Here is a 15,991-nt window from a genome sequence, read left to right on the forward strand (position 1 = left end):
GGCTTGTTTGCTACCTGAGGATGAGAAACCTCACCCTCCCTTGCCTTGAAACTGGATCGATAACCATGGAGACCTGTCTGTTCTTATCCCATGCATTGTCACTGCAGATCACAATTTTCATACCCTATTTAGGGTGTACAGTCCCAAAAGGGGCTGATAAGAATGAGACTTTAATGACAATGATCATGATCACACCAATATCACAGAACCACAAATATAGGTTTGGAAGGGACCTCAATAGGTCATTGTGATGGGGTGCTCCACCCATTGCTAGGATGGCTCATTCTCTTGGTCACTCCGGGGAATAGCTCACCAGGTCAACACCCCTTCCTGCTACTGCAGGACATCACTTCATCTCTCTCTGCCGGCCCATGGCCCCTCCTGTGGCTCCACAAGCTGCTTCCACCTCTTCACGACTCAGCCTTCCAGCCAGGTCACTATACATATTTTCCCCTTCTGGGGCACCAAAGTCCTTCCTTGGCAATCTTAGTCAGTCCTTCCACTTAACACCTCATAATGCCGCTCCCCCTGGCAGGGGAACTCAGACCCACCCTCTACTCTGGGTTCTGGCTCAACAACCCTCTAGCCAGCAATCAAGGTCTGTTCCCTTCTAGAGCTTAATGCCTTTCCCTGAGGCCTGTCCTACCTTCCTGGCTTCCTCACCTCTCTAGGTTTGCCAGCCCAAATTCACCTCCCTTCTCCTAGGGAGTGACTGCAGATTTTTCCAGCAGCCCCCTTCTGCTGTCAATTTCCTGTGTTTATAGTCCCAGCCAAGCCAGTTCCTCTTCAGCTGGCCTTCCTCATTCAATTGGGGGATTGCTTAGCTACTTGAGTCCCCTCAGCTGTGGCCTGTTGAGTTAATAACCTCTCTTCTCAGTCTGCCTTAACCCTTTCAGGGAAAGTGTGGGGTGTACACCCTATCACAGTCATCTAATCTAGTCCCCTGCACTGAGACAGGACTAAGTATCATCCATGACAATTGTTTGTCTAAAAACCTTCGGTGACAGAGATTCCACAACCTCCCTAGGTCATTTGTTCCAGTGCTTAACTACCCTGACAGCTAGGACATTTTTCTTAATGTCTAACCTAAATCTTCCTTGCTGCAATATAAGCCCATTACTTCTTGTTCTGTCCTCAGTGGCTAAAGAGAACAATTTATCACCTTCCTCATTATAACAGCCTTTTACGCATTTAAAGTGTGTGATCATGCACCCCTCGGTTTTCTCTTCTCCAGCCGAAACAAACTCTTTTTTCAGTCTTCCCTCATAGGTCATATTTTCTAGACCTGTAATCATTTGTTGCTCTCCTCTGGACTTTCTCTAATTTGTCCAGATCTTTCCCAAAGTGTAGTGCCCAGAACAGGACACAATAGTGCAGATGAGGCCATACCAGAACTGAATAGAGTGGAAGAATTACTTCTCGTGTCTCACTTATAACACTCCCGCTAATACACCTGGGAATTATGTTTTGTTTTTTTTTGTTTTTTGTTTTTTTTTGCAAGAGTATTACATTGTTGACTCATATTTAGTTTGTGGAATTGCTCTGTATTTGGAATAGCCTCTCATTGTGCAGCAAGAATCCCAAACGTGTTCTTCTTTTACCCACCTTAATGTCAACGGGCCCAATGTGAATATGCCAAAAAGCAAACAAACCCTACATTAGTGCACGTGTGGTAGTTGAGATCTCTACACGTATGAAAGTCAGGAAAATGAAATTTAGTTCCTCAGCAACCAATGCAGTAATTTAAGCATATTCTGCACTGAAAAGGGAACAGCCTAATCAGTGATACATTAAACCTTCCTAGCATGAGATAGTAAACACTCTGTGTAACTTCCTGTACACTCTCAGCTCCCATTGACTTCAGTGTCCAATAGTTAGTGCTACTTGGAAGAATTTTTTTTTTGGTTAAGGCTCTGGGTTGGAATTCTAAAAATATACATTCAATACCTGTTTTTTCTGTGATGACCTTGGGCAAGTCACTTAGGCTATATTTACACTACCACAGTAAGTCAACCAAGTTATGCAGCTTCACTCCATGAATAATGTAGCTGGAGTCGATGTGGCTTAGGTCAACTTACTGTGGTGTCTACACCATGCTGAGTTGACGGGAGACACTCTCCCGTTGACTTACCTTACTCTTCTTGTTCCGGGTGGAATACTGGGATTGACTGGAGAGTGCTTTGCCGTTGATTTAGCGGGTCTTCATTAGACCTGCTAAATCAGGGGTCGGCAACCTTTCAGAAGTGGTGTGCCAAGTCTTCATTTATTCACTTTAATTTAAGGTTTTGCATGCCGGTAATACATTTTAATGTTTTTTAGAAGATCTCTCTCTACGAGTCCATATATTATATAACTAAACTAGTGTTTGTATTGTAAAATAAACAAGGTTTTCAAAATGTTTAAGAAGCTTCATTTAAAATTAAATTAAAATGTTGATCTTACGCCGCCAGCCCGCTGCTGGTCTGGGGTTCTGTTCATCTAGGGCAGCAGTGGGCTGAGTGGGGCGTGCGGCCGGGACCCCAGCTGGGAAGGGTCTGGCAGCCCGGACCCCAGACTGGCAGCGGGCTGTGTGGGGCTAGCAGCCCGGACCCCAGACTGGCAGCAGGCTGTGTGGGGCTAGCAGCCCGGACCCCAGACTGGCAGCGGGCTGTGTGGGGCTAGCAGCCCGGACCCCAGACTGGCAGCAGGCTGTGTGGCGCTAGCAGCCCGGACTCCAGACTGGCAGTGGGCTGAGAGGCTCAGCCCACTGCCGCTCAGGGATTCCATCCGTCGGTTCCAGCTGCCGGACCCGCTCAGCCCGCTGCCGGTCTGGGGTCCAGGCCCTGCTCACACACAGCGGATACCTACCTTCTCCCTGGTTCTGGTCCATTCTCTTCCTCTCTCTGAGGGTGGGAGTGGACTGAGCACATGGCTGGGGGTAAAGGGTCCAACAGAAAGCTTGGGTGTGGGGGCATTTACCTGGGGCAGCTCTCATTTGGTGTGAGGGGTGCAAGTGAGAATGTGAGTGGGGTGCAGGAGTTCCCGTTTGGTGCTCAGGGTGGGGGTGGGGATGTGCGGGGTCCATGCGATATGGGGGGGGGGCTGGGGATGTGCGGGATGCAAGAGTCAGGGCTGGGGACATGGGGCAGGGGGTGAAGGAGTTAACAGAGGGCTGGGTGGTACAGGGCTCAGGGCAGGGACCTGGGGTGTGTGTGAGGGTGCAGGGATCAGGGCAAAGGGCTGGGTGACTGCCCCCCTCAGCTCCTCCAACCCCCCCCGCTCTTTGTCCCGACTACCCCTTACTGGGACCCCACCCCCTGTCTAAGCCTCCCTGCCCCTTGTCCCCTGACTGCCCCCTTAGGACTCTACCCCTGACCGCCCAAACCCTTATCTACACCCCCACACCCAGACGGAACCTCCTGGACTCCCATACCTATCCAACCGCTCCCCATCCCCTGACAGGACCCCCGACTCATACAATGCCCCCCGCTCCCTGTCTGCCCCAACCCCTCTCCACACCCCTGCCTCCTGACAGCCCCCTCTAGAACTCTCGACTCATCCAACCCCCCCAGCTCCTTGTCCCCTGACCATCCCCTCCAAAGACTCCTCCTCCCTAACTGCCCCCCCGGGACCCTTCTTGCTATCTGTCCCCTGACTGCCCTGACCCCTATCCACCCCCCAAACAGACCCCAGGACTCCCATGCCCCATCCAATCCCCCCTGCTCCCTGACTGCCCCCTCCAGAGACCCCTCACCCCTAACCACCCCACCCGGGATCACCCCCCATCCAACCCACCCTGCTCCCTGTCCCCTGACTGCCTCCACCCCTTATCCACCCCCCCCCCCCGGCCTCGGACCCCTTACCATGAGGCTTCCTACTCATCTGGAGCCCCGCTGCCGCGCGTGCAGCACTCTGAGGTGTGGAGTGGGGCTGTGTGCGGCAGCGGGGCTCCAGATGAGCGGGGAGCATCTTTCCCTCCCCAAAGAGCCAAATGCTGCCCCACTGGAGCGCATAGCCCCAGCCCCCAGAGCACTGTGTGTGGCAGCAGGCCTCTGGGGGAAGTGGGGGTGGGGGGCGGGTCCGGCGGCTTGCTGTGCTTGGCCCAGCGCGCCGGCCCAGGAGTGTGGACCCTGCTGCTTGCCATGTCGGCAGGGTTTTTAATGGCACACTGGGGTTCCGGCAGGTCCCACCGTGCCATTAAAAATTGGCTTGCATGCCAGAGTGTCGATCTGGTGGTAGTGTAGACATAGCCTTAGTTCCTCTCTGGTTTAGTTTCCCATCTGTAAAATGAAATAATAGTACTTCTGTACCTCACAGGAGCACTGAAGATTGTGAAGTGCTCAGATGTTATGGTCCTTCTCTTGCCTATCCTGTCTAGCTAAGCTCAGTTTTTCAGAGTACTTCTCTTACTATATGTCTGTAGAGTGCTTAGCACAATCTTGAACTCAATTTGTGCTTCCAGGGGCCATCATAAAAATAAATGATCATACAATGTAATAAATACGCAAGGGGACTAAATTCCATCTGTAGTGGGAGACATGACTTTGAATTTCCTGACTTCTTGGGAATGCAGAACTTGAACAATAGTGTTGCGTTAGCACAAATATTTATTTATTTATTTTTGCACGTAACCTTTTATTTTTATTTTATTTTTGGATTTTGCATTTATCTCCCTGTAAGGGTGTGGACTCACCCGGAGGTTCCTCCTGCTGGTCGTCTGTGGGAATTAGCTCACTAGCCCTCTGGAGCACCCTCTGTCAGATGGTGATCCGCTACCACTGGGCCCCCGTGTCCCTCCTGGACCCCGGTGCCCCTTTCTCTGGGTTGCTTCCCCCTGGCAATACCCCCACACTCTCAGGTTCTGGGTCTCCCCCCCCCCCCCCGGGGAACCCCCACCCACCAACCCCACCTCACCTCACTCTGGGCTATTGCCAGCCACCCACCATCTAGCCCCACTCCCTGGGGCAGACTGCAGTATAAGCCACTCATGACAAGCAAGGGGGTTCGGACATGCTGCCTTCCTCTACTACCCAGTACACTTTTAGGCCTGAAACCAGGCCTTGCAGCCTGGGGAGTTGCCAGCCAGGAGCTCCTCTGGCCTTTCCCCAGCCCTGCTTCACTCCCAGTACCTTTTCTGCTGGGCAGCCTGGCCCTGCTCCCTCTCAGACCAGAGAGAGCTTTCTGAGCTCCTGGCTGACCTGACCTTTATAGGGCCAGCTGGGTCTGTTTGGGGCATGTTCTCCAGCTGAGGCTGCCTCCCAATCAGCCCAGTTTTTCTCTCAGCCCTCTCCCGGGATGGCTTTAACCCCCTCAAGGCAGGAGCGGGTGTCTACCCTGCTACACTCCTCTAAAGTCCAATATCTTGTTCTGCTTCTCCTGCAGCCTGTTGGCAAGGTGCTAACCTTCCTGACATTAACCACATCTCTCCAGGACTCAGCTGGACAGTTTTATTCCTTCAGAGTGCTTTCTCCTCATTAGACTCTCGTTTCCAGTTGTTAAAAACTCTGTTTGCAGAATATGTCCTTAGAGTGATCACTTTTAATCCATTCAGATTAATCTTTCCTTATATAAGCAAGTCTTTTTTCCAGGTGGAAGTTTTAATCATAGTTTTGTTCCCTTATCGTAGTATTTAAAAAAAAATCCTCTTATCTATAGAGTGTGAAATGTCTAATGCGAAAAAAAAAAGGCTGCTGAATAACTAGCAAAAGAACCATTGTATTAAAGGACTTTACAACCTGCTCTTTCCGGTCATCCTTTATTTCAGTGCCATCTCCTGAAGCGACATGTGTGTGATTATTAAAAGTGGGCTAGTACTGGAAGAAAGACGACTTGCCTCTTACTAGGTAGATCAGTCATCTCTATGGGGAAATCACATAATAAAGCTTAGTCACCTAATTCTCTTCTCCAGCTAATCCACATCCCATTTGCTATGAAAGAAAAGGGACAGGTCTGGATTTGACTAAAGTATTCCAAACTGCCAAGGACATAAACACGGGTTAATCTTTCCTTATTATCCTGTTCTATCACTCAAAAACAAGAGGCCATGTTTTGCAATGAGAGCAATTAATCTATTATAAACGAAAGCTATACTTCTTTAAGTAGTGCTTAGTTAACTTATGGCGTTCACTGCTGTAGAAGGCTATAGAGTCAAATACTAGTTGAATTTATAAAAGGACCGGGTAATTTCCTAAAAGCCCATAATGTCTGTAGCTATGTGCACTAAGATCAAATCAATCCATGCCCATGCTTCAGGGTATTACTTCATCTTCAGTGGCCAGGAAGGAAATTACCCTGCAACTGGGTAAGTGTAAAATGGGGATTTTTTGCTTTCTCCAGAAGCATCAGATACTGGATCAGGGAATCAAGATAGATCCATTGGGCCACACTGGATAATTCTTAGTAGCTGATCAGAAATGCAAATCCTATGCATCTTGTTTAGTGAAAACTCCCTTTGGAAGAGAGATGGGAAAAGCTGTTGACCATTAACAGGAAGAATTCTAAACTTGGATGGATGCTTCACATGTGATAATGGATAACATGAAATAGCAGTGTCCAGAGAAAACTGAGGTTATGAGAAATGTATATGTGTGAGACAAAGTGTGTTATACGTGCAGCTCACACTGATGTCACTGGAAGCAGGATTTTGCCTCGATAGCTATAAAGCACTGAACCTTCTATAGGTATTTCAAACTTGTGGCTTAGAACCCATAGGAGACAGACTTTGAATAACTCCAAAATTAAAGAGCAGTCAGGATGACTCTTCGGGGAATTTGGATGCTTATCTGCCAGGTGCTGCTAAGATCATCAGCTCATCTTATATCAACAGCCATCATTTGGCAATTAATTTTGATCAATAGGAATGCAATCTAGCTTCAAACCAGAAATCTATAGATAATAAGCAATGTATCCCATACAACTCAGACAGACAAACATAGGAGAGAGAGAAATACCAGCAGATATAGATATATCAGAGTCCATATGTAATCCACTGTTCAATGCATGTTGTGTATCTCCTCTGCTCCTGATCGACACAGGCTTTATGTTTGTTACAGTTTCCAGCTGGTGCACTTAGTTGTTGAGGGGCTCATAGTCTCAAGTTCAGTCCCAGGTACTGTGCAGGAGGATAGTCCTTTCACATTTATGCCTGAAATTACCTTAAAGTAGGAAAATTATCAAGGGAGTGGGAGGTGACAAAAGGAGGAGTAGGAGGGAAGATTGATTTCAGAGCCCTTTTAAGTTTTCTCTTCCTTGCTCTTTTTCACCTCAGTGAGATTTTTGCATAACACTTGCTTCAGTAAAAGACCTAATAATCTCCAGTGGCAGTCAATACAATGCAAGAAAAGAAGGCAGCTACCTGGCCATTTGAATCTATTTGAACTGGCTTGGGTTCTCTCTCATAACTAATACCCTTTTAATGATGCCATGTGATCAATGACCTTAGCAAATGTAAGAAAAACAGGAATTCTGCAGAAGCATCAATAGCCTCAGTTCTTAGAAGATTGCAGTCTCGCCTGCATTAAGATTGATGATGTGATTAGCATAATTAAGTCTGTGGACCCTGGAGCTTTCCTCTGCAAAGCAGCAATTACTAATGTTTTTTTGGTTTTTTTTTTTTTCCTTTTTTGTGTGTTTGTTTTGTGCCTGCCTATGCTTTTTATGAGGTATCTTATTTTGTGTTGGTTTAGATAAAGCTATCTTTGTCTCAGGACATTACATAAGACCACAGTAACTGGGGATAGAAGAGAAGTCATAGAGTCCTAGACTTTTTAAGGTCAGAAGGGACCATTATGATCATCTACCCTGACCTCCTGCACAACGCAGGCCACAGAATCTCACCAATCCACTCCTGTAACAAACCCCTGTCTTATGTCTGAGCTATTGAAGTCCTCAAATCATAGTTTAAAGACCTCAAGGTGCAGAGAATCCTCCAGCAAGTGACCCTTGCCCCAAGCTACAGAGGAAGGCGAAACTCCCCCAGGGCCTCTGCCAATCTGCCCTGGAGGAAAATTCCTTCCCAACCCCAAATATGGTGATCAGCTAAATCCTGAGCATGTAGGCAAGACTTACCAGCCAGACACGCAGGACAGAATTCTCTGTGTAACTCGGATCCCACCCCATCTAACATCCCATCACAGGCCACTGGGTATATTTGCTTCTAATAGTCAAAGATCAATTAATTGCCAAATATTGGGTCACCTGGTCCCAGAGCTCAGTCCATGTAGGATTGTTCATGAACAATCCAAGGCCTTGTCCAGGCAAGTTTCCCGTACAATCCCTGGAGCCTTATCCAGGTAAGTTTTAATTGACCCAATATGAAGGGGCTTCTACTATTTCCCTTGAGAAACTATTGCACAGTTTTGTGGCTCTACCCAATCACAACTTGCACCTTTGTTCCTCTTCCTTTTATATCCGCATTCCCATCTCATTTAGAAAGACAACAAATACAGCAGCTGTCTTAAGAACGGCTGGCAGCTGGCAACAAAAACTGGGGGGTAGGGGAATGGTTCTATTATTTCCCACTTAAATACACCTTTCCTATTGTGATGCCTTGTGCTGGGTTCCGTCACAGTGCTGACACATTGACAATGCACCTATGCAAGGTCCTTATATGGACTCTCTAACTATAATACCTGAGTGCCTCACAACACCCCTGCTAGGTGTAGGGAACCATTTTACAAATGCGGAGCTGAAGGACAGAGAGTCACAGATTTTTAAAGGTATTTAAGCATTGCTGCGCTCAGCATTGCAATGCCTAACTGATTTCAGAGCCTAAATCTCATTTTTAAATGCACTTAGGATCCAAAAACCCAGTGACAGTCACTGGAATTTAGGCTCTGAGGTGTCCAAATCACTTGTGAAAATGAAATCTAGGCTCTTAAATCAGCTAGGTGTTACAAAACTGAGTGCAGCGATGCTTAAATACTCTTGAAATCTGGACCAAAGTGACTTGCTCAAGGTTGCACAAGAAGCCTGGGATGGAGCAAGAAATTGAACATGGATCTCCTGATAACACCCTCACCCACTGGACCATCTGTCCGCTCTTTCTGGCTGCTTAGCTCTTGCTTCTGCCTTTTGCCCATCCCTAGGGTGACCAGATGTCCCAATTTTATAGGGAAAGTCCTGATTTTTGGGTCTTTTTCCTATATAGGCTCCTATTGCCCCCTGTCCTGATTTTTCACACTAGTTGTCTGGTCACCCTACCCATCCTGCTCACTCTTCTCACCTCAACACTCCCTTTCTGCATTTGGATCTTCAAGCCTATATTTGTAGTGGGCCCCTCTATCTAGAACAAACTTCCTCTCTCTGTGCGCAAATCATTCTCACAATCCATCTTGTAAACCTTCCTTCAGTCCCACTCTCTCAACTGGCTCAGACTCTTTTCTGCTAGCTACACCATCTTTTGTCTTGTTGTTCACACATTCTTGAATGCTAAATAGATTCATAAATTCCCCAGGCCAGAAGGGACCATTGTGATAATCTGCTCTGACCTCCTGTATAATACAGGCCGTAGAACTTCCCTAGAATAATTCCTAGAGCAGATCTTTTAGAAAAATCTCCAGTCCTGATTTTAAAATTGCCAGTGATGGAGACTCCACTGCAACACTGAGTAAATTGTTTCCATGGTTAATTACTCTCACCATGAACATCGCGTCTAGATTAGACACGATAAATCGATCCCCGCTGGCTCGATCGCTGCCCGCCGATCTGGTGGGTAGTGTAGACATACCCTTAGAGATTAAGAAGAGTGTTACAGCCTTAGCTAATGGCCATGTGGCTTTTAGCTCATGCAGTAGAGGTTCATTCATTTAGCTCGCAAGCTCTCGGGTTTGATCCTGCCAACAACTGGGATCTGTCCGCATTACACTGGCAAATGTGTAGTGCTGTATCACTGCTACTACTGAGATTGAGCGGTTAGCCTCTGCCCTTAGTAAGGGGTGATATAGAGCTGGGCTGTCCCAGAAAGGAACTGTGGCTTAATTCCTTCTGCTTGTGCTGCAAGGAAGGAAATGTTATTGCAGCCACTGGAAGAATGCATCTTGCCCTTTGCACCCAGCCAGCTAATCTGGCCAGCAAGAGTCTCTGCCCCCCTCTTTTCTCCTTCCCCACCCATTTAAGCTCATGGTCAGTATCCAGAGTGAAGAGTTATGGGTGGGTCTTGCTCAGGGGAGCAGGATCGTGATGGAGTCTTATTGCCAGTCACCCCTGGGTTGGCCAAGTGAGAAAAGGACACACTCTAGCCCCAGGAAATAACAGCAGTTAATAAAGATTTTGGGGCCTTCCCATTACAAGTATTGCTCTTTCTCTGGGCAAAGAGAATTGCACCCAGCTTACAAATATCATCCCCATCCGTCAAAGGCAAGAACGGGTTCTGTACATTCTCATTTGAACCTCATGCACCAAACCTTCTGCTGAAACATTAACCTCCATGTCTCAATATGAACTGCTTCAAGAGGGCTGGAACAGTTTGTATAGGGGGGTGCTGAGACCCATTGAACCAAACTGTAAACCTTGTATATAATGGAAACCACTTCAAGCCAGGGGCTGTGGGAGCACCCCCAGGACCCCTAGTTCCAGCAGCTATGAATACTTAGGGTATGTCTATACTACCCACCGAATCGGCGGGCAACGATCAATCCAGTGAGTGTTGATGGATGCGATAAATCAACCCCCTGAGCACTCTCCCGTTGACTCCTGTACTCCACCAACATGAGAGGCGCAGGCAGAGTCGACGGGCGAGCGGCAGCAGTCAACTCACCGCAGTGAAGGCACCACAGTGAGTAGATCTAAATACGTTGACTTCAGCTACGTTATTCACAAAGCTGAAGTTGCATAACTTAGATCGATCCCCTCCCCCCAGTGTAGACAAGGCCTTAGACACACTGGCAGTGAAATTGGCACTGAGTAAGGCTAACCTGGAGTTAATAGCTCTTTTATGAGCCAGTCTTATGAGCCCGACCTCGGCCCTTTCATTAGCTGTTCTTGACATACAATGTATTTGACTAAGCTCGTTCTTAGAGCTAAGAACCAAGGACCAGAACCGTAATGAAGAGGGGGGGAAGCCAAGTAACTTCTGTGACTTAAAAGACCTGATAGAGGATAGGATTTAATCAAGTCCAAGTTACCTTGGATTTGAGGTTACAAATCTGTAAAGTGAAGCCAAATGGTTTATCCAGGTATTATTAAGGGAGGAGAGACTAGAGGCTGACTGCAGGGAACGACAGTGCTGAATTCTATATCACCTGCATTCCTAACTTATACTGATGGCTTCACTGTGGAGCATTATGGATTATTGTGGTCTGGATTCTTGGCTGGGCAACAGTAAAACCGTATAAGGGTCAGAGAAGGGGCAAGAGAATGAAAAATGGATCAGAGAGTGGGCATAATGGGAAAATATAGCGACGGGGGTGGGAGAGGAGAAGGTAAGAGAGGAAATACAACGTAAATACAGTGGGCTGGCCTCTCCTCTGAGAGGTCTCCTTTATGCTGCTCAGAAGTGTTGTAAAAGGACCAGATTCTGGCTGCACATTGCCAGTAGAGAATTTCTTTGGCATTTAGGAACTCCCGACAGCTAGGAGGAGCTAGATTTTTTGTTTCACTGGAGCATCTGCAGTTTCAGTTTTTTTTACTAATTAACCATAATGAAAACAAGAAATGTAGAGATTCCAGTGAATGAATGAAATTCCAAATGGCTATTTTGTTTTGGGTTGATCCAAATGTTTTGTTCCAATTCTGACTACTTCAAAAAAACAGTATATTGCATCATGTTATATATAATTTAAAAAAAATTGAAACACTGGCATTTTGAAATGGAAAATTGAATCATTCTGTTTTGAGTTCTGACTTCCCCTGCACTTTCCCCCCCATGTAGGAAAGTTCCCTGCCGGTGCATCTGTGCCAGATGTGGGTCTTTCTCCCCAACCGCACCCCTCTGGGAGGCATGGGACATGGCCAAGCTCCACTCTGCACTGGTATAGGGTTCATTAAGGACCCTGTCCCAGTGCCATAAGCTAAAGCTGGAATCCAACAGCTCCAAGCATGCCCAGAATCAGCTCTGTAGCAGTCAGAATCATGGAACTGTGGCTAGTTTCCTGATGCCACCCACCTTTCTGCACTGAGTTCAATGGGTGAGAGAAACTGAGCCAATATCTATACCTAGAAGAGGGCACCCATTGGTGCCTGGCAAACTTTTTGTGGTGGGTAACAGGGCCCATTTATATCTTAACCTGTTGTGAAATCACCCTTATGGCAGACATCATGGCCCAGATTCTTTGCTCGTGTAACTCCAGGGGAATGCATGGAGCTATATAAGGGTACATCTACACTACCCCCTGGATCGACGGGTAGTGATCTAGTGTAGACATGATAAATCTATCACTCTGCTGTCGACTCCTGTACTCCACCGTGATGAGAGGCAGAAGTGGAGTTGACAGGGGAGCAGCAGTAGTCGACCCCGCGCCATGAGGACACGAGGTAAGTTGACTTAAGATATGTCGATTTCAGCTATGCTATTCTCGTACCTGAAGTTGAGTATCTTAGGTTGATCCGTCCCCAGTGTAGACCCGGCCTTAGTTTATACCAGCTGAGGGTCTGGCTCAATGTGTACATGAACTATAACTGCCACCTGTTGTGTCTCATCATACACCTAGGGTTTAGGTTATTTGGGTTGCAGGCACTGTTTTTTCATTATATGTGTGAACATGGAGTCCCAGTCATTGTTGGGGCCTCTCGGAGCTGCTGAGATACAAATATTCAATAATTCTAGCACTAATAGGAGCAGTTTTCTGAACCCAAAAGGTAGGTTGTGATTATTTCCAGAGCCTCCAGCTCCACAATGTTTATCCATCCCTAATTTCAGCAGATACATGTTTGTGTGGAAAAATAAATATGAACTCCCTTCCCCCATCTTGTGACCCGTGGCCCATTTCTAGAACAACTCCAGAACAGGAACTATTCCATGATTGGGAACTTCTGGGTTATTATCTTGAAGCAGAAGTGCTGAAAAACCATGAGAGTAGCTGTTTGTGTGTTTCTGGCTGCATGTTAACAACAATTGCTGGACATCTCAGCCAGTTTGAGGGATTCTCAGTCAGACTGTTGACTCAAGAGATCTGGATAGTTTGTATATGCATCCAGCCTAAAGGCAAATTCTGAGCCTTTTGACATTCAGCCCTAGCCATTATCCTCCTTAAAGAAAACAGCCAGGAAAAGTTATTGTAACTAGAACCCTGGATGTGTACACATGCTCACTCACTCTCTCTCTCTCTCTCTCTCTTATTTCTGAATCCCCTGGACTTCCACTTGGCTCCCAGATACTAAAGTGATGAGCATTTTAACAATGGCTACAAACTAATTAATTGATTAAAATGAGGTGAGGGTTGCTAAGCAGCTGACTGGATAGATTTGGAGATAACATCCCTGGTTCTCTTGCATTTGAAAGCAAGGACATTTCAATCCATCGCACTAGGAGGTATATTTCTGCATCACAAAGACAATTGCTCTACTGCACACTGAGTTTACTCTTAATGCAGCTGAGGAAAAGGAAGGGAAAGGTGGGCTCCAGGGGCTACCTTTCCACTCCCTTGACTGATCCTGGAATGGCAGGCAGCTGAAATGGCCTCTGGTGTACCTAACCTCCAGGAGTCTACAGCACTCTGTGCATTCTGCTTGTCCCCTTCTTTAACCAACACCAGTTCAGAGCATCTTCCCCCATGGCAGGGAGAAATCCTCAGCTGCAAGGCCTCAGCAGTCAGAGGTGGGGATCCAGTGTTGAGTAGATAGAGTATTGGACTAGGACACAAGACCTGAACTCCATTCTCAGCTCAGCCCATAGCTGTGTGACCTTGAACAAGCCTCTTCACCTGCCCTGGGACTCAGTTCCACATCTGTACAATGGCCGTAATGCTTCCCTACCTCTCACTGGGCGAGACAGTCATGGCTTCATAGATTTTAAGGCCAAAAGGAACCATTAGATCATCTAGTTTGGCCTCTTAGGTAACCCAGGCCATAGAATATCACGCAGTTACCTCAGCATGGAGTCCAATGTGAAGACTGGGAGGTATGACACGACAGTGATCAGGACCTAGACATCTGTACACCACCTTTCACTGCAGGGCGTCAACGTGCTTTGCAAATTCACATCCCCCAAGGAGAAGAAAGGGTTAAAGGCCCTATTAGTCATCCTTACTTCAGCTGGGCGGTAACTGGGTAGTTACTTGTTAGCCAGAGGTGCTAAAAGGATCAGGTGACACCTGGGCCTTATAAATAGGTTGAGAGTGTTTATTCGGGAAGGAGAAGCCTTAAGGAGCAGACGGGCTTCTGTGAAGGGCTGAAATGCCGAGATGCAAATGGTGATTCTTTGGGACTTTGGAGGATATCGGTTATCCTGGAAGAGGTTTGGTCTAGTCACTTCTCAGGTGGAGGGCCGGGTGGTGCACAAAGACAGATGGCTGCCAGGGGGCAGCGGAGATGAAAAACACTGCAGCATTGTGCTCTGACACGAGGAGACGGCCTGGTGGTGAATGTGCATCATTACAGAGTATGAAGTTTTTAGTGTCCCCATTGTAAAGGCCAGGAAACTAGAACACTTGAGAGGTTAAGTGAGTTGCTGAAGTTCGTACAAGGAAATATCCATGCCAGATTTGGAGATTAGAGCCAAGCCAGAAAAGAAATGCAAAGACACAGCATTTTCTTTATGGGTACTAAATAACTTCCTCACCCACATTTTTCATTCCGTATTCCTTACTATATAGCCTCTCACTTTAATGTTAATTTAATTAATGCTGCTACATCGAAATACAAGCATCAGTGAAGCCCAACTAATCCCTCACCCATCTGTTTGCACGGCATAAATCCTGTGCTCTAATCAGAGAGAGAGACACCACACTCAGGGATGAGTGTCGTGTAGTCGGCAGCAGCATTACAGATGTAAAGTACCATGTATGATCGCCAGTCCAAGAGAGATTCACCTGGATGGGGCTGGGGTTAGAGCAGGGGTCAGGGCCAGGTACTGCTCTAAAGCCAGGGATGGATTTAGAATGCAACGGTGGGAGAAATCCCAGTACTGTCCATTTTGCACAGTAAATGAACAACACAGCTAACACAGTGGATTTATAATGGGTATGGACTCAGGCCTAGGACAGGGCCCAGTGGCAAACAATACATGGATCTACAATCTAAAGGACTATTAGCCCCTTTACCTGCAGCCATAGGGGAGCAGGGGCATCTGCTAGCATTGAGAGCTCTCCTTAGTTCTCTAACCTATAGCACCTTCCATTCCCGCACGCAGGCTTTTACCTTCCTAGGCGCTCTCAACAGTTCTCATGCTGGGCCCGGGAGCGGGGATGGTTGGGTAGAACTGCCAGGCTGTCACTTCACACACAGAGCTCCAAATTAGGGTTGGGGAGATGCTCAGATATTACAAACCTACTTTGAGACTTGCTTTAGACAACCCTCCTTCCCCCTCCCAGCCACCCCCCCCCCCGGTGAGAAATCCAGAGTTCAGGATGGTTCTGATCACAGACTTCATCTTGACAGATTGGTGAGACACAGGGTATGTGCACATGACAATTAAACACCCATCTGGCTCAGGCTCACAGGGCTCAGGCTGTGGGCTGTACAATTGCAGTATAGACGTTCGGGCTCAGGTTGCAGCCTGAGCTCTGGGACCCCACAAGGAGGGAGGGTCCTAGATCCCAGGCTCCATCCCTATCCCAAACATCTACAAAAAGTGACTTCCCAGCCCTTACCGTGCTGCCCTTACTTCTGCGCTGCTGCTGGCGGCGGGGCTACCTTCAGAGCTGGGAGGTTGGAGAGTGGCGGCTACTGGTCCAACTCTGAAGGCAGCATCACCACCAGCAGCAGTGCAGAAGTAAGACTAGCACATTATGAGGGGGTCATCCCTTTTCTGGGGGATCATCATAGCCTGAAATATTTTCGAGGGAGGGCCCAGCAAAAAAAAGTTTGAGAACCCCAGTCTCTACCCTGTAGACATACCCAAAGAATCATGCCTTAG

This window comes from Gopherus flavomarginatus, chromosome 6 (genome assembly GCF_025201925.1).
Source record: "Gopherus flavomarginatus isolate rGopFla2 chromosome 6, rGopFla2.mat.asm, whole genome shotgun sequence".
Taxonomy (NCBI): domain Eukaryota; kingdom Metazoa; phylum Chordata; order Testudines; family Testudinidae; genus Gopherus; species Gopherus flavomarginatus.